Here is a 21706-nt window from a genome sequence, read left to right as displayed (position 1 = left end):
TACCTGCTGGATGCTTTTTACTTGCTAACAGAGGTGTTGTTCAGCCCTTGATGAAGTGTCAGCGCATTTTCCAGTGTCTCTCAACCATAGCCATTCCTGAACTTGTTCAAGTTGCGGATGCAATACTTGCCCCAGTGCGACTAGGTATCTGCCGTCCGGCCCACCCCTTCAGCCTTTTGTCTTCTACGCTTGAAGCCACACAAGCTAGCGAGGATTTATTCACTGTTGAACCACTGCCCATGAGGCCCTCTACGCCATCGTCTGTTGAGGAGGCTGTCACCCAAGAGAGGCCTAGTGTTCAAAGAGTGCGAAACCAGAGGCACAGAAGGAGACAGGTTGTTACTATTCCTCATGCACAGGAACAGAGTGCTGTAGCAGTGGAGGAACCAGCTGTTGATGGAGAGGAAGTAGAGGTAACACTGATCATCAGGTTGCCCGTTTAAGCGTGGTTCGTACTTTTGACATAAGCACAAACGTAAACACAAGCACAAGCACAAGGATGTTTACTCTAACAACGTAGGCATGCACAGTGCGAGTTACATCGCAGGGGAAGCAAGATCGCAATTGGTGGCATTCTAGCGCTCTTGCTTGTGCTTGTTTAACGCCAGTTTCCTTATGTGAAATAAGCGTAACACTAATGAAATAAGCACAAGCACAAAAAAAGGAAAATGTTTCTTTTTCTTGCGCTCATGCTTGTGCATATTTCGCCTCGGTGCACACTAGCGTTTTTCTTGTGCATGTGCTTGTGCTTACGCTTGTGGTTATCTCTTCAGTGTGAACCAGGCTAGCTTGCAAGAGTTAAAATGTGTGCTATTTATTAATGGATACTATTTATCTCCGACTGTGCTTACGTGTCTTCATTCCAATTAATGGATCACACCTCCATATCCAACCGTCACTGTCTTTTGTCTTGTGTTTCAACTGAAGTTCATTTTAATAGAAACTGTTCATCTAATGTTCCAAGAAACAAACACCAAATTAAAGTATGCCAATAGTCTTGCAGATCAAGTTGCTCGATATCCTTTCATGGCTTTTCTCAAATCAACGAAACAGTAGAACTTCAGCTTTGCATGTTCATATCACTTAGTGATGTTAAGTTGGATCACATATCTATCAAACTACCGCTGCTGGTGGTATTGCAACAACTGAAAATTTGCGTGGATTTCAAACAAAATTGATACAGCTTATATGCTGTGGTGTACATGTATCAGCTTTTTCATAACATTTAAGATTTTCACATCACGTATTCTCATATACATGTATATGGCCATGTTTTTTATCTTCCAACCTACTCAGTCACAGTATTTTGAGTTGTTTTGGCCACGTACAAAATAACCTTTAAATCAAAGGAAACTTGAAAACAGCAGTTTAGTTAGATAGAAAAACACCGAAAAGATAATAATAAACCATAAAGGAACAAGGGTAGTTAAGGATGGAAAAGACTGACACGGATCACAAACTTCCGAACTGTGCTTTTATGGCAGGTTGTTGAAGGGGCAGAGATGGAGTCGGAAAGCCATGAAGAAGCTGGAGATGAAGAAATTGAGAGCGGAGCAGCTGGCAATGAATCAGACATGGATTTGGACTTGCTGGCTGAGTGACAGTGACAGTGAAGAGAGTCAGGTACTACATCGAAACTTTTAGGTCGTGTTGTATTGGGATCCATTGCTTCAACTGCAACCTGTCTGGGGAACACTTCCAACCATTTTCAGTTGAAATGCGGCAACTTGCTGCCATGAGCCGTTTCAGCCTGGTTTGAGGCCGGTCAAAAGAGTTGATCAATCAAACCAAGTGAAAACGGTTTTCCCCAGTAGAACACGAAAAAACAACCAACCCAAGCAACCAGAAAGGGTTGATCCCAATAGAACACGACCCTAGCTTCTCCCTCTTTGATGCTCATCTTGTTATCAATACTTCCCTCAGCCTTGATAATCAGTTGGTCCAATCAGTTGTAACATTTCTGGGAACCACTGTGCTTGGGGAAAATGTTTTGCAACCACAACCACAGTTAAATTTTTGCCTACACAATCTAGCACACTAGCTAAGGTTACTGTGAAGAAACTGAACTAATTGGTATCACAAGAACCAATATGATTATGATTATGATTATGATTATGATTATGATTATGATTATGATTATTACTGTTGAAGATTCGCACAGCTATTGATGATATTGAAGCTGGTTTATTATTATTATTATTATTATTATTATTATTGTTATTGTTATTATAGTGGATTGGATTGGCTCGAGATATTTTTCAGCTACCTGAACCTGGACTTGAGGAGGCTTCTGGCGGGTAAAAAAATGTTTGAACTGTGACTAATTCTCAACACTTGTGTTTGTTTCAGGTCGGTGAGGTACATGTTGTGGAAAGTGTTCGTCGCAATCGCGTGACTGGCTCACTGATTGGGTCAGATGGTAGTGCTAGCATGCATGGTGAACATGTGGAGCTGTATTCTGAGGAAGAGTCGTCCACTGGGGAAGAGGAAGAGGAAGAAGAAGAGGAGGAGGAGGTGGTGGTGGAAACATATGACCTGCCAGAGAGTATAGAAAACAGACCTCCAACCGCAGGTATGTTACTACTCCTACGACTTGTAGAGAACAATAAGCAGGACTTAGTGATAAGCACGGTAATGAAATATGAAAGGTGAATTGATCAACATGACATGAGCGTGTCGTGTTGATCAATTCACCTTTCACAAGCAGGACTTACTTTCAAAGAATTGCTCAGTATGTGTAAATACAGAGTCTGTCTGGGAGATAAAACAGGGAATTGAAGAAGTGTCTAAGTAGAGCTGTCTGCTTATGAGAGTGTCCGTTAGCGGATAGTTGACTGTACTACTAAATACATGTACGGTTATAGCGTAGCGTAATGTGGCACACTGAAACATCATTTACAGTATACCAATCAGTAAAACATCAAAGAATCTTTTCAATAGCCTTTATTGAAATGGTGTCATCCACAGAACAATATTGATGAAATACGAGCATTACAAATACATTGTGCAAAAGAACTTGTCTGACTCCGAGGGAAACGGTTTAATAGTTTACTAAGTACCTGACCATTACTGATCTTTTCTTCTCATAGGAGTTGACCCTAGTACCACTCCTCATGCCATGCAGTGGGCTATACGTGCCCACAACACCCAGTCACGTGCTACTGGTAGCAGTGCAGCTACTCCTCAAACCACAAGTGGCGGCACAGGGTTTATCTATGTTGATTCCACGTCACTCAGACGAAGTGGTGGTAATGCTGCTGCCGCCAGTACTGCTGCCACCAGTGAGGTGCCTGGGACTAGTGGTTCTCACAGTATGAGTAACTCGGCCAGTGCGCTGGCACGAGCTTTTGGTATTGTTGTAAGGGAGGTGAGTTAGCTTAGCTTGAGGTACTTTGAAATAAGCCATTTCAGATGGCTTGCTATTGGCGTATTTATTTACCAAGAGAGGATTGTTATGCATATCATCTTCTAGTTCATAACAATTCTAGCCTTTTCACTTTCCTGCAATTTCAACTTACTACTGATGCACCTTGTTTCATGTTACTGACAGGGTTTGGTTGGTTGAATTCACACCCCAGACTTAGGTCCTCTGTAACTACTGTATTCCTCTGTATTGGTGATGAACTTAAATTCTTGATGACGATTACTATGGGGGAATGACAATCGGCTGGATACATTCTCTAGTGGCTCTTGTTAAACCTACTATAAGATATCCCAAAAATTGACATAGAACAAGTTACTAAATACAGCGTTTTTTCCTGTGCTGATTTATGAAACTGGTCCCTGAAAAACCAAGGTAATGGCATTTCCGAGCCTCTAAAAATAAAAATGTCCTGGTGAGGAGGAGGCATGCCCCCATTCCTTTAAGTGGCTTGCACCTTCGGCACTTGATTAACTTTCTCTTCGGTGCATGCCCCTTCACCCCTAATTTATACTGCATTTTCCTCTATAGGTAACTGACCTCCTCAACATTGCACAGGACCCATCAGCATTGCCAGCTGAAAGCCTCACTCCCAGTCCAATAGCCTTGACTGAAATCAGCACCCTGGTTGTCCAGCAGTTGCAAGCAGCCTGGAACTGGTTAGCTGTTGTCTTGGATTGCACAGAAGCTCAGCTTCGATTTGGACTATCGCTATCTGCCACTACTGACCCCTCCCACCCCTCTCATCCCCTCCATGAATTCCATCCTAAAGCCAACAAAGATAGACGCACTCGTGAAGATCCCTCGCTTCTAAGAGCTTTGGAAAACAAACGGAAAAGATCTGCATTAAGACGGTGAGTAATTTTTTCCTCAGCTGTTTTGAAAAAAGCTCTTAATTTCAGGTCTGTTCAATTTGTTTTTGTTGCAGTAGTTCTAGACTAGTAGGAGGCGCAGTGGCCTCAGGGTTTAGTGCACCCATCTCCGGATTTGATTCCTGGCACGGGACATTGTGTTGTGTCGTGTTGAAGACATTTAACTCTCACAGTGCCTCTCTCCACCCAGGCGTAAAACTGGGTACCAGCGAATTTAATGCTAGGGGGCACCTCTGCAAAGGACTATCCCATCCAGGGGGGAGTAGAAATACTCCTAGTCGCTTCATACCTCAGAAAGAGGTGATTGGTGCCGGTCTGATGGGTCATTTGGCTTGTATATGCAGACTTAACCTTTATTTATCCAGACAAAGCTAGCCTGAGCCCTTTTTATGTCCATGGTTATTATTATCACGGAATCTCCACAACCGCTCCACTCCGCCTTATCATTTAAATGACCATTAATGGCGTTGTTAAGACCTCTTTATTCATTCTCTTTGAGTTTTCCTTCTTGCGCTTCAAGGAACAAACTTTTGACCTACAACATATGGTATTTCCAGCTGGTCACTTGCCTTAGTACTGACACTTGCGAGGAGAATTTTAATGGTCATCAAATAGGACAGATGTGTTTTGATGAATATGCGCATATTTCATTTTGCTTTCCGTTGCGGCATATTTGACAACTTTGTTACATAGTTTCAATCTTCTCTTAAGATATGCTCTTGCCAAGAACCACTAGTATCAATGATGGTTGATGGTAATTTTAAAGCCCACTTAAGTTTCCCTAAGTGAGACGGGGTGGTACTTTTTGATAAGTGGATAGGCTGCTTCATAACCACTTTGGTAAAAAAACAAACATTTCCGATAAATTGTAACCTGACCCAGAGGTGTCCACGTGAAAGGATACAACAATAATAATGTAATGTTCTTTTTCCTGTGAAAATAGGCGGCACGGAGCTGCTAGTAGTAACTTGGATACTGGTCGGCAGGACTTCCTAGTTTATGTTCTTTCACTTCTGAGAGGCCATTCAAATGAACACGGGGACTCCTTGCTGAAGTTGGACGTTTCTTCGTTACGTCACGTGGCTTATGTCTTGGATGCTCTGGTATACTACATACGTAACAACCCTAACGCCAGCTCACAAGCTAACCGGTCTAGTGCAGAGAAGACTGTTGCTGCAGATGCCACCAATGACGACGAAGGTGGCGATGATGTTGATGACGAGGACAGTGCAAGTTTCAAGAGAGATGCAGAGGAATACGAAGATGATACAGATCATGTTGAGGACGAACCCATGCCTACACCCAATTTGCCTGGAAATTTACACAGGTTTGCAGTCCTTTACTTGTTGCAGTCACTTTGCCATGGCTCAAATGTGACTAGTAATATATCAAACACGAAAGACGGTGTTTGACCACATTTCCAAACACCGAGAAGAGAGTTGAAAATATGACGTGTAGCAGAGTATATCTGACCGACTTTGAGGTGTTTGGAAATGTGGTCAAACAAAGTGTTGAGTGTTTGATATATCATCTTAATCGAAACTAGAACTAAGCACAAAACGAAGAAATATAATCTTAAAAATGTATGCTAATTAAGATCAGATATCCGACACGTGTTTAAACTGGACGAATTATTAATGAGTTGGTGAACGTTATTTCCAGATTTTCGCTTTGGTAAAGGTGAGAAAAGAACAACACAAAAGAACAAAATATTTTTCAGTACTAGTGAAAGTAGTGCTCAGTAGCTTTCATTTTGGATAGTCACATGAGGTCTTCCAAACACTCGAAAGTAAGAATTACATTGAGCTTACTCATGGGGAAGGATTTTAAGAACTCTGTGTTTCTTGTATGAACGTGAAATTTCAAATGTTTTCGTTGATTCTCGTGTAAAAGTGTTAGTGACTGAAAATGCAATTGAAAGCAAAGAAGTAAATAATTGTTTTCGAGGCAAATCATTGTTCTCTCCCTTTTTACTATTCAATGATAAGAAAATCCTGGGCGCATTACTTTTGACGGGGTAAAGTACTCTTACATTGTCATTCGAGAAATGCTTAGAGCTGCTATTTGCTGACCCACATACAGTATATATCCACTTGCGTGTGACTTGTTGACTATTTGCTTGTGAAACATCAGCTGGTAGTCTAATGTCTAGATATTTAAATCTACCCAACATGTTGGATTAGATTCCTGTTGATGTGCTAAATCATGTCAGTCCCTGCAGTTGTCAGTTAATTCTTGTTGTATAGCGAAAACTACATCAAAACATTTGAAACCTGGCACAGCGCAAGGGATGTTTCTGTTACAGTTATTTGTAAAGACTTAGCATGCATTGTGTTTTCAGCTTTTTTGTGAGGACTGACTCCACCACCGTGTTGGGCTGTACCCCTCCAGACCCATACCAGGCACCAGTAGAGGAGGCTTTGCCGCTTGCATGCCAGCCACACCTTTTACACCCTGCAGCACATAGGGAGCAGATGTTTGGAACTGTACATGAACACACAGACAGTGACAAGGGTACACCCCTGGTTAGCAGCATGGCTTTGTCACGAGAAGATTCTGAAACTGTATTCTCTGCTGTGAGAATATTCAACGAAGCTGGTGTGGGACAGGAAGGGATCCCAATGGAAGTTAACGGTAAGAGAGGTTTAGCATGGCAGTGCAGAGTTCTAAAATGTGTGTACAGCCCTGATAGAAATACTCAGTTTTATATGGAACATTTTGTAACTTGTAAATTGAATTTCAAAGAATCATTACTTTTTTCCAGTTTAGCTACTACGTATCAAACCAAACAGAAAATCGTGTCTGATGAAACATGTTTGACTGTACAATAGGACTGGCGCTTGCCTGCTAATTACTTCAAACCCTATAAAAAAAATGCTTTTTACTAAATAGAAACAATTTCTTCCGATGTAACTGAAAAGTTGGTTCACTTCCTACGAAATTAGTTTACTGAGCACGTGGATGTATTTATAAGCTTAACTTCGTTGTACATGTTTGGCAGGAATGCAATAGTCGAAAATTCAACCTGTGTTGTCTGCAAGGTTTGTATTAGGAAAGTACAGTTGTATTGTTCGAGTTGGATTAGGCTAGGTTTTTAAAATTTAAACCCTTTGAAGAAATGGAAGAAACCATTATTTCCTATCTATGAAAGTCGGGCTTGCTCCCAAACGTTTTTGTGCTCTCCACAGAAAGCAAGCCCTCAGCAGAACCGTCAACCTCATTCGTAGCACGTCCTGATAATGCTTTGGAATCCACCACACCTGTCGCTCCCAAACCTTTCATTTCCAATGGAACCTCTGCCAACTCCCTCTTGGGCCGTTGGCGTTTGTGTGTGGAGTTATTTGGTCGAGTGTTTCTTGAAGATGTTGGATCTGAACCGTCGTCAGTGTTGAATGAGTTGGGAAGGTTTGATGTGAAAGAGTCCAAATTTAGAAGAGAAATGGAGCGATTGAGGAACTCCACCCAAAGAGATTTGACTCTTGAGGTAAGATGATTCCTGATTTTGTGGGTGTGAAAATCGTATTTGTCTCTTCACTAATTTGCCTCCCCTACCGGCATTGCGTCACATATCATGCTCTTCAGCCCTTTTTCCTCTTTGATGATTTGTAACTCTATTGCCTACCCCTCCCCCAAGTAACAGATGAGCACCATAGGTTAAGAATTGTTTTTAAAGAAACAACAGCCTCAAACAACATTGATTTTAAGGGGGATGGGAAGGAGAAGAGGTACGTCTGTAGTACATGTTCTCGACAGTCTGTGCGGGATTGAACCTCTGGTCATGGCAAACATATTTTACGGGACTGGGGCTTTCTGTTTCAAAGGTGGGCTAAATTTTGGCATAGCAATTGCCTGGGTGAACCAGATGTGTTACTGAAAACATTTCATCACTCGTGTGGGTAAGTCATTCAAATTGACTCTAAACGTTCAAAGAGCTTGTGAAACTTGGATACCAGTGACCAGTTATATTGAAGAACATAACTGCTTCCAGAAGTTGCGAAATGTTTGGGTGGGAAAAGTGCTAATGAACACACGCATTCATTGTTAAAGTTTTAAACCTGCACCACACAAAAACGATTTCGTACATCGACCTTAAATTTCTGTGGACAGTTAACATATCTTTGTAGCTTGATCATAGACTGAAGTGCTGACACTAATCAGACTGGGAAGTTGTGTCCGTTATCATGATAGTTGTGTCATAGGGAACCTAAAATAGCCTTTAAACAAACAGAAAAATTCACAGTGACAGGTTAGTGAGGTATACAAAAACACGAAAGGGGTAATAGGAAGCCAGTAAGCAACAAGGATGTATTGTGGAAGATGTAATTTGTGAAATACGAAAGATCGTGTTTGACCACATTTCCAAACACGGAGAAGAGAGTTGAAAATATGGCGCGCCATGGGGTATTTTGGCGACCTTCGAGGTGTTTGGAAATGTGGTCAAACACGGTCTTTCGTGTTTGATATATTTTCTCAATCGAAACCAAAACTAAGGAGAATGCGGAGAAATAAAATCGTAAAAATTCTATGCTAATTAAGATCAGACAAGGGGTCATGATGTTCTTTGTTTAAACCTGGTGAAGTGTTAATGAGTTTGGGAAGAAGATTTGAAAACTTGAATGTGTGTGATCTGACTCAGGTTGAGCATGACCGAACCACACTGATACAACAGACCATCAGGCAGCTTAACACGCAGTTTGGCCGTCGTGGGCCCAAGTCTCGCCCCATGACTATACATCGTGTGAAGGTCACATTCAAAGATGAACCAGGCGAGGGCAGTGGGGTAGCAAGGAGCTTTTACACTGCAGTAGGAGAAGCGTTTTTATCTGGAGAAAAACTACCTGCTCTGGAACCCAGCAGAAGTAAGCTTCCTTTTGACCAAGAAACATTTCTTCAAAATGTCGTAGAGATATGTCTAATCTTTTTTATCATGGTTATCAATTTTACATACAATCGATTTTGTTTTCCTTTTTAATTTGAACACTTACATTTGTAGAGTGAATGCTTATGTTTGCTGACAATTGATTTCTTTATTTTTTCATTTTTTATGCTATTCTTGGGCAAAAATCTTGTTAATTCACTGAAGTGAAGCAAGATTGTTTCTGAAGATTCAATATTGTGTTGTTGTTTGAAAAAAAGGAATAACAAATTAGTTTCGTGCTTGTTTGTTAATGTACTTAACACTTCTATACTTAAGTTACCTCTACTGTTTGGTTCTCTGTGTTTAAAAATTAACATTACACTACGTTTTTATTCCAATCACAACAGGCATAGTTCATCGCAGTAAACGAGTCCCAAGTTATCGTTGCAAGCGTGATCGTGAACGTGAACGTGACGTGAGAAGACAGCTGTCAGCTGATGCTCGAGCATTCCACTTCAGTGGTAGAAGCAGCGCTGATGGAGAGGACGCTGATGGTGATTCACTGCCGTACCACAGGAAGTCCTTGGGAGAGAGGCTCTATCCACGTGTACACGTCTTGCAGCCTGTAAGTTCTGTCGTTTATAGCCTCAAAATGCTAGAATAGTATGTAGTGTGAGTCATCACAAACCTAGCAGCTCAAAACGCTACGTGCACTTGACTCTTGTTTTTTTTTCTGTAACATGAAGCTACGAAGAGAGCGAGAGTATTGTTACTATCACTAGGCTACATTTTAGCCCATTGTTAGTTACCCCCAGCATTACCTTAACAGTTTACCAGTGCTGGGTGGCAAGAGGTGATTACTGAGATTACCATTGTAACGTGGGTTAACAACTGCATCGCAAAATGGAGGCTGGGTGCCTGTGATATCCAGGAGCTTCCACTATTGGCAGCCAGATCCTAGATGGAGACTGCTCCCATGGCTGGCAAATCCTGGCAAGCCAGCCATGAGCCCCCACGCAGAAGGGAGAGCAGGCACCTGTCACACTGTGTGAACAGTGGAAAAGAGGGAGGGAAATGGGGGGGAGGGAGGAAGCCTTGAAGATGAGGTCCCATGAACTGCCACGCAAATAACACGCTAGCGCCTGTAACGCTAAACACACTTCAGTCAAAGAGCACATGGGATCTGGCGCATGCCCATGTATGAAACGCTGCTGACTCCAGACAACACTGGCGCTCTTTGTTGTTAACTCCTTTAAATTGCATTTAACTGCATTTAACAACTGCATCGCAAAATGGAGGCTGGGTGCCTGTGATATCCAGGAGCTTCCACTATTGGCAGCCAGCTCCTAGATGGAGACTGCTCCCATGGTTGGCAAATCCTGGCAAGCCAGCCATGAGCCCCCACGCCAAGCCGGAGGACCTCCAAGCAGCGCGCTAGCCAGCTCGGAGAAGAGAGGGGCTCATGGATGGGGAGGCCAGAGCCCCGAGAAAAATGCCCAAATCCGTAGGCACCCAGTAACTGGCAAATTAGTGACAAAAACCATACCTGTTAGGCAAGTCGTTCAGCTACTGAAAGGATGGTTTCCACAGGTGTGCTCACATATAACAAGTAAGCATCACTCGACCAGCGACCCATTGTCTTAATGAGATGATCAGGAACACCTCTCTGGGCAGCAGTTGTAGCGGCTCCAATTCTAAAACTATGACCCGAGAACTTTCCAGGAATACCTGCTGCCTGTAGAGTGGTTTGAAGAAACGAGGAAAGCCGAGATCTAGAAAGAGGAGAGCCATCTTGGTGAATAAAGAGAGGTCCGGTGCCTGGCCCACGAAGATGAAGGTAGTTTGTTAATGCAATCACAGGACAGAGAGGAAGGGAACCACGGCCAAGATAGATGAAACAACCCTGCCTGAAAGGATCAGTCTTTGCACACTTGATTAACACTCGAAAGCTTTGGGGATTGGTGGAGGAATCTACTTGAAGATCTGCCGCGGTCAAATGAACAGATGGATCAAAGGTACCATTTGTTGTAAATTCACCAGCTCTAAGAAACCCAAAGAAGCCAAGACAGCAGGCTGCCCATAGCATGACACTGTCAGGGTTGATAAAATCTAAAGACTTGTGCAAAACAGACATAAGGTCGGCTGTCACTGGTTGGCGCTGAGGGAGATTTGGGCCCTGATGACGTTTGATCCCTTGTAAGAGACGCTGAAGTTGAAGACGGTTGACAATTGGGTCTGGGAAGCTATAGTCAATGTGTAAAGAACGGACTGCAGACAAATATACTTTAATGGAAGAATGGTGAAGACGATCTGCTAAATGGGTACAGAAGCGCATCAGAGTTTGTTCACTGGCTGGTAAAAGAGGCTGACTTGGCTCGAAGGGAGTATCCTGACTACAAAAATCTAAGAACTGACGTTGAGCCGAAGCATAAACTTGGCGAGTAGAAGGTGCGAGGCCATTGGTCAAATAGAACTGGCATTTATCTGTCAAATTACGGGCAGCTGAGCCAGCAGCGTTAACGGAATTGGAGTCGCCCCAGGAGCTGCATGAGGAGCAAGATGATGGAAAACGCTGAAAATCAAAACGAGATAAGGCATCAGCAATCGAGTTGTCTTTACCCGGCGTATGAGAGGCAGTAAAGGCAAAGGAATGTCGGGCTGCCACAAGTGACAAGTGACGGAGAAGAACCATCATGTTCGGATCCTTCGTGGTGCCCGAACGCAAAACACTAACGACTGCCATGTTGTCGGAGCAGAACTCAACTCGTTTAGAAGCCCATCGGTGGCCCCATAGGGAAGCTGCAATAACCACCGGAAACAACTCTTTGTAGGCAATTGCCAAGGGATGCTGAACAGCTGACCATTCACCCACAAACCATTCATGATCACAAATTGCACCATAACCCCGAGCACCAGCAGCATCTGAGGAAACGTAAAATTCAGGCAAGGTCGCCCACTGTGGGGAAAGCAGGAAACTGAGACCACCCCAAGAATGGAAAAATTCTCGCCACCAACGGAGGTCTAAGCGAAAGTCTTGGTTGATCCTAATTGGGTGGCTATCACGTCGAAAGGCTGACAATAAATTGATCATGCGTCTCAAGAAGGTACGCCCCTGAGGAACTACTTTACATGCGTGTTGGAGATTGCCAATGAGAGATTCCAGCTCCTTCCGTGTGCAATGTTGTTTGAGGGACCAGGCTTCCAGAAGTGCAGCAATACGATCAAACTTATCCTGCGGCAGACGGGCCTGAAGTGAGAGAGAATCGAGCTCAATACCGATCACAGTTAAACAAGTGGATGGCCCCTCCAATTTGTTCGGGTGAAGAGGAATACCCCACTTTTTAAATAGCTTAACACAAGTATCAATATTGTTCTGGCAAACAGGTGAGTTAGGAGGGCCCAATGTATGGAAGTCATCCAGGTAGTGTAAAAGAAAATTCACATTATAATTGTGTTTGAGGATCCACTCGAGCATATCTGCAATGGACGAGAAGATGAAAGGACCAGAGCGTAGTCCAAATGGAAGCGCCATATCAATAAAATATTTCCCACGCCACTTCATACCAAGTAGGTAACGATCATCAGAATGGACAGGGACATTACGGTAAGCACTTTCCACATCGAACTTTGCCAACAGCGTTCCTCTGCCGTGAAGCATGATCCCATCGATGATATCATCAACCTTCATGTACTGCACTGAAAAGGGTTCTTTTGGAATGCCATCATTGACACTATGGCCTAAAGGACTAGACAGATCCAAGATAAGCCGCCATTTTCCAGGCTGGTACTTCTTCGGGATAATTCCAAAGCGACTCACATGGAGGTTTGGGATAGGGGCTATAGCAAAGGGGCCAGCTACACGGCCTTTGTCGAGTTCCGTGAGGAGATACTGGTCGATGACGGAAGGCTGAAGGGATGCTGAAGGCATATTTTTATTCTCCGATTTAAAAGATACCGCCCGAGGGTCAAAACCCAGCTGAAAACCATTTGTGAGACCTGAAATCACGTACTCCACTTGCGTTTGGTCGGAGTAAGAACACAGTTCATGCCGAAGTTCCTCCGCGTCTATGGGGGTTACTCTGGATGGGGGGACCAGGTCTTGCTGCGGGACGCCCAAAATGGACAAAGAACAAGAGGGCAAAGCATGGTGTGCCACTTCGGAGGGCATGTCATTACCAAAAGCATCTTGTGGTGCAGGAACAACAACATTAACAGGAACAGGAATCAAAAAATTTGAAAAGGAAACTGAACAAGATGAATGTACGCTATTTACATATGGTTTGGATCCCACTTCAACGCCGCAGACGTTTGCTTTGGGATGGGGGAGTTGACTGGGAGCGCCTGTAGGAAGAGGTTGAGGCCCGAAATGGACAGTTGACACGTGGATGATCACCTTCACATTTCTCACAGTGATGGAGGTACCGGCATTGACCAAAGGTCCAGCGACAGGTGCCATCATTCCAAGATCGGCAAAAGGTGGATGAACCGGCTATCGAAATTGAAGCTGAAGACGAAGTGGTTGGCTGCTGGCTTGACTGGGGAAGAGGTGACGAAAGAGTATGGAAGTTGTACAAATCATGGTTCATGTGAGACCAGTCCACCAAACCTGCAGCAGCTGCGTCCTTGCGGAATGCAACATCGTAATGGAGCCAAGCCTTCCCAGGGAACTGGCGCGACGTCTTGAGAATTAGCAGCTTGTATTGTGTCATGTCCTGCCATCTGGAAGAATGAGCACAGCAGAAGATCCACGAGTACACTGTGAATGCTTCAACCCATGTCACGATATCAGTGATCTCTTGCACCCTTTTCTTGGAAGAACTCACGAGAAGTTTGCCATCAAGGTACGTTTGGGGCTCTGTCTCCTGGGCTTTCAAGTTCTCTGCTAGCAAGTCAGCAAGATCCACAAATTGGCCAGACCTAATTTTTGTCACCAGCTTCTCCGGGATAGGGGAATAACCGGGGCCAACAACAAACGGCCTATTCAGGGATGTTGAGGTAGAGGCGATGGAGGAATTAGAACCAAAGGAGACCAATGGCGTGAAAGACTGGTTGGAAGATGGCAATCCATTCGCAGCACCACGAGAACCAAACAACGATGGTGAAGATAAAGAAGAATTGCCTAACGTGCAGTATGTTGAAATAAAGGGAGGAACGACCAAATTACCTGAGGACTGGCCTGCAGAAGAAGGCAGTGGTTGGTTAATGACAACAGAACCGGATGACGTCGTGCCCGACGCCGCGTTTCCCGCTGTCGAAGAACTCGATGAGTGACTTTGCAAAGCCGCCAAAATGCGAGGTAACGTATCCCCCAAGGCTTGTGAAAACGCTTGACTGAGGTCCTGTTGAGAGAGGACGAAGGAGGGCGGAGTGGACACCTGAGTCGAAGAAATGGGAGGACGTACGACCGAAGAGGGAGAATCGGCTGAAGAAGAAGGCTGACTTGAATCCAACATGGCGGCCACACTGTTGTTTGTTGCACGACGATGTGCCATACCAAACGAAAGAAACAACGGCAAGATTCGAAAAACGACGAACGAAGAACAAATAATGCACACGCTACTCCGGGAGGAAGCCTTGAAGATGAGGTCCCATGAACTGCCACGCAAATAACACGCTAGCGCCTGTAACGCTAAACACACTTCAGTCAAAGAGCACATGGGATCTGGCGCATGCCCATGTATGAAACGCCGCTGACTCCAGACAACACTGGCGCTCTTTGTTGTTAACTCCGTTAAATTGCATTTAACTGCATTAAATATTTTCCAATTTTGTCCCTCTTTCAGTCACTTGCTAGCAAGATCACAGGCATGTTACTGGAGCTATCTCCAGCCCAGTTACTGCTGCTTTTAGCCAGTGAAGACACCTTAAGACAAAGAGCTGAGGAAGCTGTGGAGCTTCTTCTTGTATATGGCAAGTAAGTGGATAATTTTTTTTAATGGTAAAAATTCTTTCATTGTTGTTGTTGTTTCCTGTATACTTCCCTTAACTTGTGCCCCTCGTGTGGTTACCACAGAGTGTAGGAGAATCCAGACTTAAAAAGGATTCATTGAAAGTGGCATTTTCAGAAACCCGATGGGGTAGGAGAAGTCGTTAGTCTAGAAGAAGAAGCAGAGGCAGTGAATGTCATCTGCCAAGGGATCTGTGAATGTCCAAAACTGCCAAGTCTAGACAACCCTAAAACTCATTGTTGGTACTTTTTGTCACGGCGACAGTCTGATAGCAGATGTTTTGCCTCCACAGGAAACCAATAAAGGATGCAGATGATGACTCCCTTAGCCCTGGTGGGGATCTTGATGATTCTGAAGATGACAGTTCTCCATTGTTCCACCAACCCGGCAAGACTGGCTTTTACTCCCCACGGCCCGGAAAGTGTACAGAGGAAAGACTTAACTGCTTCAGGAATGTCGGCAGGTATGCTGTCATTGTAATATAACTTTTATGATTCATTTGCTTGTCATGATGGTATTATCTAATACTGGGTAGTGTAAGTGAATTGTTGTATGCAATTGATGTTATCTTCCCTCTATGGAGAGGAAGGCCCGTGATATTTTAGTTATTTTTAAGCGGGTGGGGAGGGTAAAAGTGTGCAATAGTCTCGCATACTTGCTCTGTTCACTGAGAAATCCTGTTTTGTACCAAGCCCTTCAGTTGCTAGTCTGTAGGTTTGTAGCAGAAATTGCTATAAAGCAGGTTTGTAACCAAGCAGCACAAGGGAGAACACTATGCCACTGTTGATTTAAATCTTTTACAGTGCCTCTATGAACAAATCCTCCATATCCATTTTTTTTTAATTTTCCTACACAATACGTCTTTCTTAAATATCTTATCAAATTTCAATCTCTTACGAACATTAGAACTCACGTTTTTTGGAGCTTTGTTTCCGAGAATTTACGGCCGCTATCAATTTTCCTTGTTCTAAGGCTTGGTTGGGAATTGGAGTAAATGACGTCATTTACTCAAAAATGCCGTATGGGTTGAAATTGTAATAACAATTATTGTAGAAAATTGCATGACTATAAGAGCCAAAGGTTTTGTTATTCGTTATGCGAATTGCTGTATTGTTATTATAATTTCAACCCGTGTGGTATTTTTGAGTAAATGACGTCATTTACTCCACTCCCAACCAAGCCTTGGAACAGGGAAAATTTTAATTTAAATGGCGGCCGTAAATTCTCGGAAATAAAGGTCCAAAAAAAGGTGAGTTCTAATGTTCGCAATAGATTGAAATTTGGCAAGATATCTAGGAAAGACCTATTGTGTACCAAAATGCTAAAAATTGGATATCGAGAATTTGATCATAGGGGCACTTTAGTAGCTCCAAAGCTCTTAGTTTTCTTTATGGAGTTAACACCAGTGGAGACATTGATTGAGATACGTAATGGTTTGTCATAACAAGTTTTAGTACAATATTTAGAAGATTTGTTTGTTTAAGTTCAAGCACGTTTTTAGTAATTATATTGCTTCGCGAGCAGAAATTTGCGTTGGGTGTTATAGCCACATCCTGTGACGAATATTAAATAGATATGACTCAGCTTAAAGCAATCAATTGTTAGTGGTTTTAGGATCAGTGTAATCGGATTATACTCGGTAATTATCAAAGAATAATTGTAGCCCACGCTAAGGAAATTAGTATCAACCACAAGCGTTACGCGTTAGGAGATTAGAAAAGACCGCAGAGAAACAATAGTGAGCCTTAGCCAACTTAGGTTTGCGGCCGGACATACGTAGCCAAGGCTTTTCACGTTAGTGATAATAAAATGTAGTGAATATTGTAACTTTAAGTCAGAACGATTAGAGCGATAAGATTGATCAGAACGAATGTACGAAAGAAGCTGCAATAAAGTGGAGAAAACGACAGATACAGTCCTAAGTGTTTGTTGAACCAGCCACGGCGGGAGATTCCGCAAAATGGTTTGATAGAATTTGTATTATTTTCTCGTCGGTTTAAACATGTATTTAAAACCTTGAGGGTGCAGTAAAACTATCATTTTCACAGATGCTTTTTTTTTTTTTCTTTCAGTCTGATTCGTGTTTTGTATCTGGCGTAAGTTCACTTTAGCTATGTTTTAGAAGTGTCCGTAATCTCTGACCGAAATTTGCCCGAAATGAGATAAAATGTGTTCGAAAATTAAACGTCCGAATTTTTCTGCAAGTGATGTATGTTCAGCAGTCATTTAAATAACTGACCAACTTCCTTTCTGTTTGTATCCAAGGATCATGGGCTTGTGTCTACTACAGAATGAGTTGTGTCCAATCAACCTCAACAGACATGTCATAAAGCACATTCTCTCCAGAAGGGTAAGTCAGCATCGAATCTTCCATCTTAGTGTGCCTTGTAGTATATAAACGTTACACTCGAGTTCAAATAACTAAAAGTAGATTACAACATGTACATTTCACATGTCACAATTGTCTCAGCGACGGTTCTAGAAAGTTCCGTTAATGCAAATTAGTTTTTTTGGCCAGTTATCGATACTTTTATTGCGCGTTACATCATTAACGGTATAATGACTAACTGTCATTATTTTTACTGAGGTGCTTGGAACAACAATATTGCAATTTATTCCCCGACAAATAGTTTGGAAAAATAAAAATCGTTAGCAAATATGAAGAAAAATACGAATTGACTACATCTGGTAATGCGTTCAGAAAGCCGGCCGTGGTTGCAAAATGATAATGACTAGTATTTTCTTTTGTATAATTGAAGGGGCTCACGTGTTTCTACTTGTTATTTTTGTAGACTGGTTGGCATGACCTGGCATTCTTTGACCCTATGCTGTACGAAAGCTTACGCAAGCTGATTGTTGAAGCTGCTTCTCCCAATGCTGAACACATATTCAAGGGACTCGACCTGACATTCAGTGTCCAGGTCACCGCGGACGAAGGTGATGGCAACCAAGTAGAGTTGATTAAAGGTGGAAAGAATGTGGCAGTCACATCGTCTAATGTGCATGAATATGTTCGCCTGTACGCAGAGCACAGGATGGCTGGTAATAACAAGAGAGCTCTTCAGGTAAGTTCTCTTTATCACCTGCTCGTAATCAGCCATGTTCATCTCTCGCAGGATTGGGTTGGGACACCAACATGGCCGCCGTTTCATTGTTTAAGGACACCAATATGGCAGCCGCAGCGCAATGCGGAAACGCTCTGTGTACGAAAATTCTATCAGAAGAGCATCACTGACATAAAAAAAAAACAACTTTTAGATAAGAGTTTTATAGTGGAGCTCCGGCCGCCAAGCGGAGCCCCATACTCATATAGGAGAGAAAAGGAAACCCATGAGTTGATTTTCTCATGGTCATCATGGCTAGCGGTATTGCTCGTGGGCGCGTACGCACGACGGCGACGACGACGACGACGACGGAGTCACGCAACATGGCCGCCATACTCCAAATAATAGGTTGACAGAGACATGCAGTCTTGGTTTACCGTGTACTTTGATATTGGACATCCATGTTATGATCAATTGACACCTGTCAAACAAAGGTATCCGCTGACCAGTATCACGTGACCATATCGCGGGCTCAAGTTTACAGCTTATCGAGGTCGCGTGTTTTTTTAAAGTTGACCGCTGACCGAGTGCTGGTTTTCGATTGGATCGCGGGCTCATCTGAGGTTAACTTGTTGAAAACAGGGCAGGACTGTTCGGAAGTCGGTTAACGCTAACCAAGGATTAAAAGTTAACCGAATTATAACTTTTTTTTCTATACAAATGTTTTTTGGCTGCTTTGGTTTGTGTATATAGTGATTATTAAAACTCAAAACAGAAGGCCAAACAATATACAGAAAACTGCACCGCAAAGCTACAAAACTGAAATCAAAATTCTACCTTCTCCTGGGTTATTTGGCTTTGAACAACGCGGTCCAGGAGCTACGCTTTTAGGCTGGCCTAAATCTATATATTAAGTTTCAACGACAAGCAAAACGATCGTTTTGTTGCTATGGCAACATTAAAGGTAGTCAAATGTTCACTCCTAAAGCTACCCGTTAAAGGTTGGTTGTGAAGTGGGAAAAAGGTGTTTTCACAAATTTTCACAGTTGAAACAATCAGCGTCCTAAAATTCTAATGTGGGATATAGAACTGTAACGGAGATCCGTAAAATTGTACTAAGTGTGATATCTTTAACTCTAGTAATGACGCAGGTCACTTTCTCTTTGAAGGCTCTTCGTAGCGGAGTACTGGATGTTATACCTCAGTCCTCATTTGATAACCTGACTGCGGAGGATTTTCGCTTGCTGTTAAATGGTTGTGGTGAAGTGAATGTACAGCAGCTGATAAGCTATACGTGTTTTAATGATGAAACAGGAGGTTTGTAGTGTCATAGCAGCCATTATTGTGAGGTGTAAAGGTTGTCCAAGGACGCACAGACCTTTAGTTAAGTGCGACTCCGTCTACGAAATACGAATTCATGTTTTCAACGAAACACTGACAAAGAGTGCAAAGCCAACTTTCGTCATTGAAGATCACCTCTAGGTTTGCTAAATTGTCAAGTTACAGAGAATTATCTTAAGCACCTCCCCCTCCCCCCGCCCCTCCCCACACCTCTATGCCAGTTGTAGAAGAAAACCGGTACGAAATGGTGTTTGGATGTAATTAAAAAGGATGTTAAGCCCTATATATGATTTTAAGAGTATCTTGTTATTTATATCGCTTAGTTGTACTGCATTACTTTTTCTTGTTGTGCGCTCTCTTCTTTCGCCATTTTCTGCCCAGTTTACCCGTGTTAAGTAACTGGTTTTCTCAAAGTTGTGGATGACTTCTGGTCTTTGCTATTTTCAGGTGCTGGTGCTGAAAAGTTGCTCAAGTTCAAGAAGTGGTTCTGGTCTATAGTGGAAAAAATGAGCAATTCTGATAGGCAGGACTTGGTGAGTGTTTTTGAAAAAAGCTATTCTACACCACTCTGAAGTTTGATTAGTGGTTTTGGAAAGTACAGTGAATTTTAAGTGTTCTCCTTAGTTTTAGTTTCGATTGAGAAGATATATCAAACACTCAAGACAGTGTTTGAACCCATTTTGCAAACACCTCGTAGTTCGTCAAAATACTCCGCTATGCGTCGTATTTTAGCGCTATTCTCTGTGTTTGTCAATGTGGACAAACACGGTCTTTCATGTTTGATATATTACATGAAACATTCTAGAGGTATGATTTTCGTTTTGACGCGAGGATTTAAATGAGCTTATTACAGATATTTTCTTATTTAGATAGTTTACTAATCAACTGCCATATTTTAAACTGATGCTACTTTCTTCTAAGGTCTATTTCTGGACATCGAGCCCTGCCCTACCTGCCAGCGAGGAAGGTTTCCAACCAAAACCATCATTTACAGTGAAGCCCGCTCATGATCATCAACTGCCTACAGCGAACACATGCATTTCTCGTCTCTACATCCCTCTCTATTCTTCTCGAGCTATACTTAAGAGCAAACTTCTTCTGGCAATCAAGACTAAGACCTTTGGATTTGTGTAGATGAGAATTTCAGTAGTTGAAAATTTCACTGTTCTTTTCTGTCCAGAAGTCGTCGATAGGAGAGGCGGAACGAACAGTTGGACCAATTCAAAGTAGATACGAATCAAAGAAACAAAAATTGACTGCTGTTTGTTTAACAGACGTTCAGGATTGCAGATTCCTCACTATGAAGTCCAAGTCTTGTGTTGTAATATTAATTCTTACCAATGACTTAAGATCTGCTGTCACTACAAGGATCGTTGAAAAATTTCGCGCTATTTGACAATTATGTACTTAGAGTTAAAATAAATATTTCATGGAACTGATACTGCTACAATTCATGTAAAGCCCAAAATACTTCTGAGATAATCAGCAGTTCGAACAATTCAGGAGAAAAACCTCTGGGCTTATAGTTGTTTAAAAATATTTTAGTGAGTTTATTTGTTTTTATTATTTTCAAAACAAAAAAAAGGGTAAGTACACCGTACGCATGCGTGTAACGTTATGTATTACGAAATGAAAAACCGTACATGGAGCGAAAAATTCTGAAATTGTTCCGCTTGCATACACAGGACTCCCCACAGTTCAGATTAAAAGTTCTCCTAGATGAATCGCGACTCGTTGACCCCGTTACCTCTGTGTGAAGGTGGATGATGAAAACAGTTTGCTCACAGGAGACTTGCCATCTTTCCGTTGACTTTGGGGTAGTTTTTTCTTCTCTTTCTTTTTTTTTCTTTTTTTTTTCTGTGAACAAAGTGACTTTATTTTCTCCCAGACCCCACTGGTCAGTTTGGGGCCTGTTCTCGTGAATAATTTCTATCCTGTGATTCGATGATTTTTTGTGTGTGCAATGAATGAATGAATGAAGATGTTTGTAATAACTCAAGTCCTGTGACATTCAGGGACTAAAATGCCCATAAATCAAAATAGCTATCGACCCGCCATGGAAATTCTAGCCTGTGACACAGTCGCCTTTAAATGCTCTATCGATAACATAAAATTACTGCTAAAAATTAATTTTTGTGCGTCGAAATGTTATACCCAATTCTAGCAAATGTCCCAAATACGGATGCCCCGTTCTAGATCAGGAGTACCAAATCATCACCCCC

General features: G+C 42.5%; 1 pseudogene across 1 annotated transcript in view; it reads left to right on the top strand.

Annotated features, from left to right (window-relative positions):
* The window catches only part of LOC145495467 (E3 ubiquitin-protein ligase UBR5-like), a 64188-nt pseudogene extending 43138 nt beyond the window's left edge, over positions 1–21050 (top strand). The window contains exons 22-38 of the transcript XR_014050428.1: positions 32–413; positions 1485–1623; positions 2350–2572; positions 3090–3367; positions 3953–4275; positions 5237–5620; positions 6635–6927; positions 7482–7777; positions 8930–9152; positions 9559–9776; positions 14935–15065; positions 15392–15562; positions 17365–17449; positions 17892–18164; positions 19313–19460; positions 19932–20017; positions 20406–21050. The product of XR_014050428.1 is annotated as an E3 ubiquitin-protein ligase UBR5-like (transcript). The remainder of the gene's footprint in view (positions 1–31; positions 414–1484; positions 1624–2349; positions 2573–3089; positions 3368–3952; positions 4276–5236; positions 5621–6634; positions 6928–7481; positions 7778–8929; positions 9153–9558; positions 9777–14934; positions 15066–15391; positions 15563–17364; positions 17450–17891; positions 18165–19312; positions 19461–19931; positions 20018–20405) is intronic.
* The last annotated feature ends 656 nt before the right edge of the window (positions 21051–21706 follow it).

The sequence above is a fragment of the Orbicella franksi genome, chromosome 8 (genome assembly GCF_964199315.1).
Source record: "Orbicella franksi chromosome 8, jaOrbFran1.1, whole genome shotgun sequence".
Taxonomy (NCBI): domain Eukaryota; kingdom Metazoa; phylum Cnidaria; class Anthozoa; order Scleractinia; family Merulinidae; genus Orbicella; species Orbicella franksi.
Note: the sequence above shows the minus strand (reverse complement) of the source record. Positions and strands in the feature narration are given on the sequence as shown.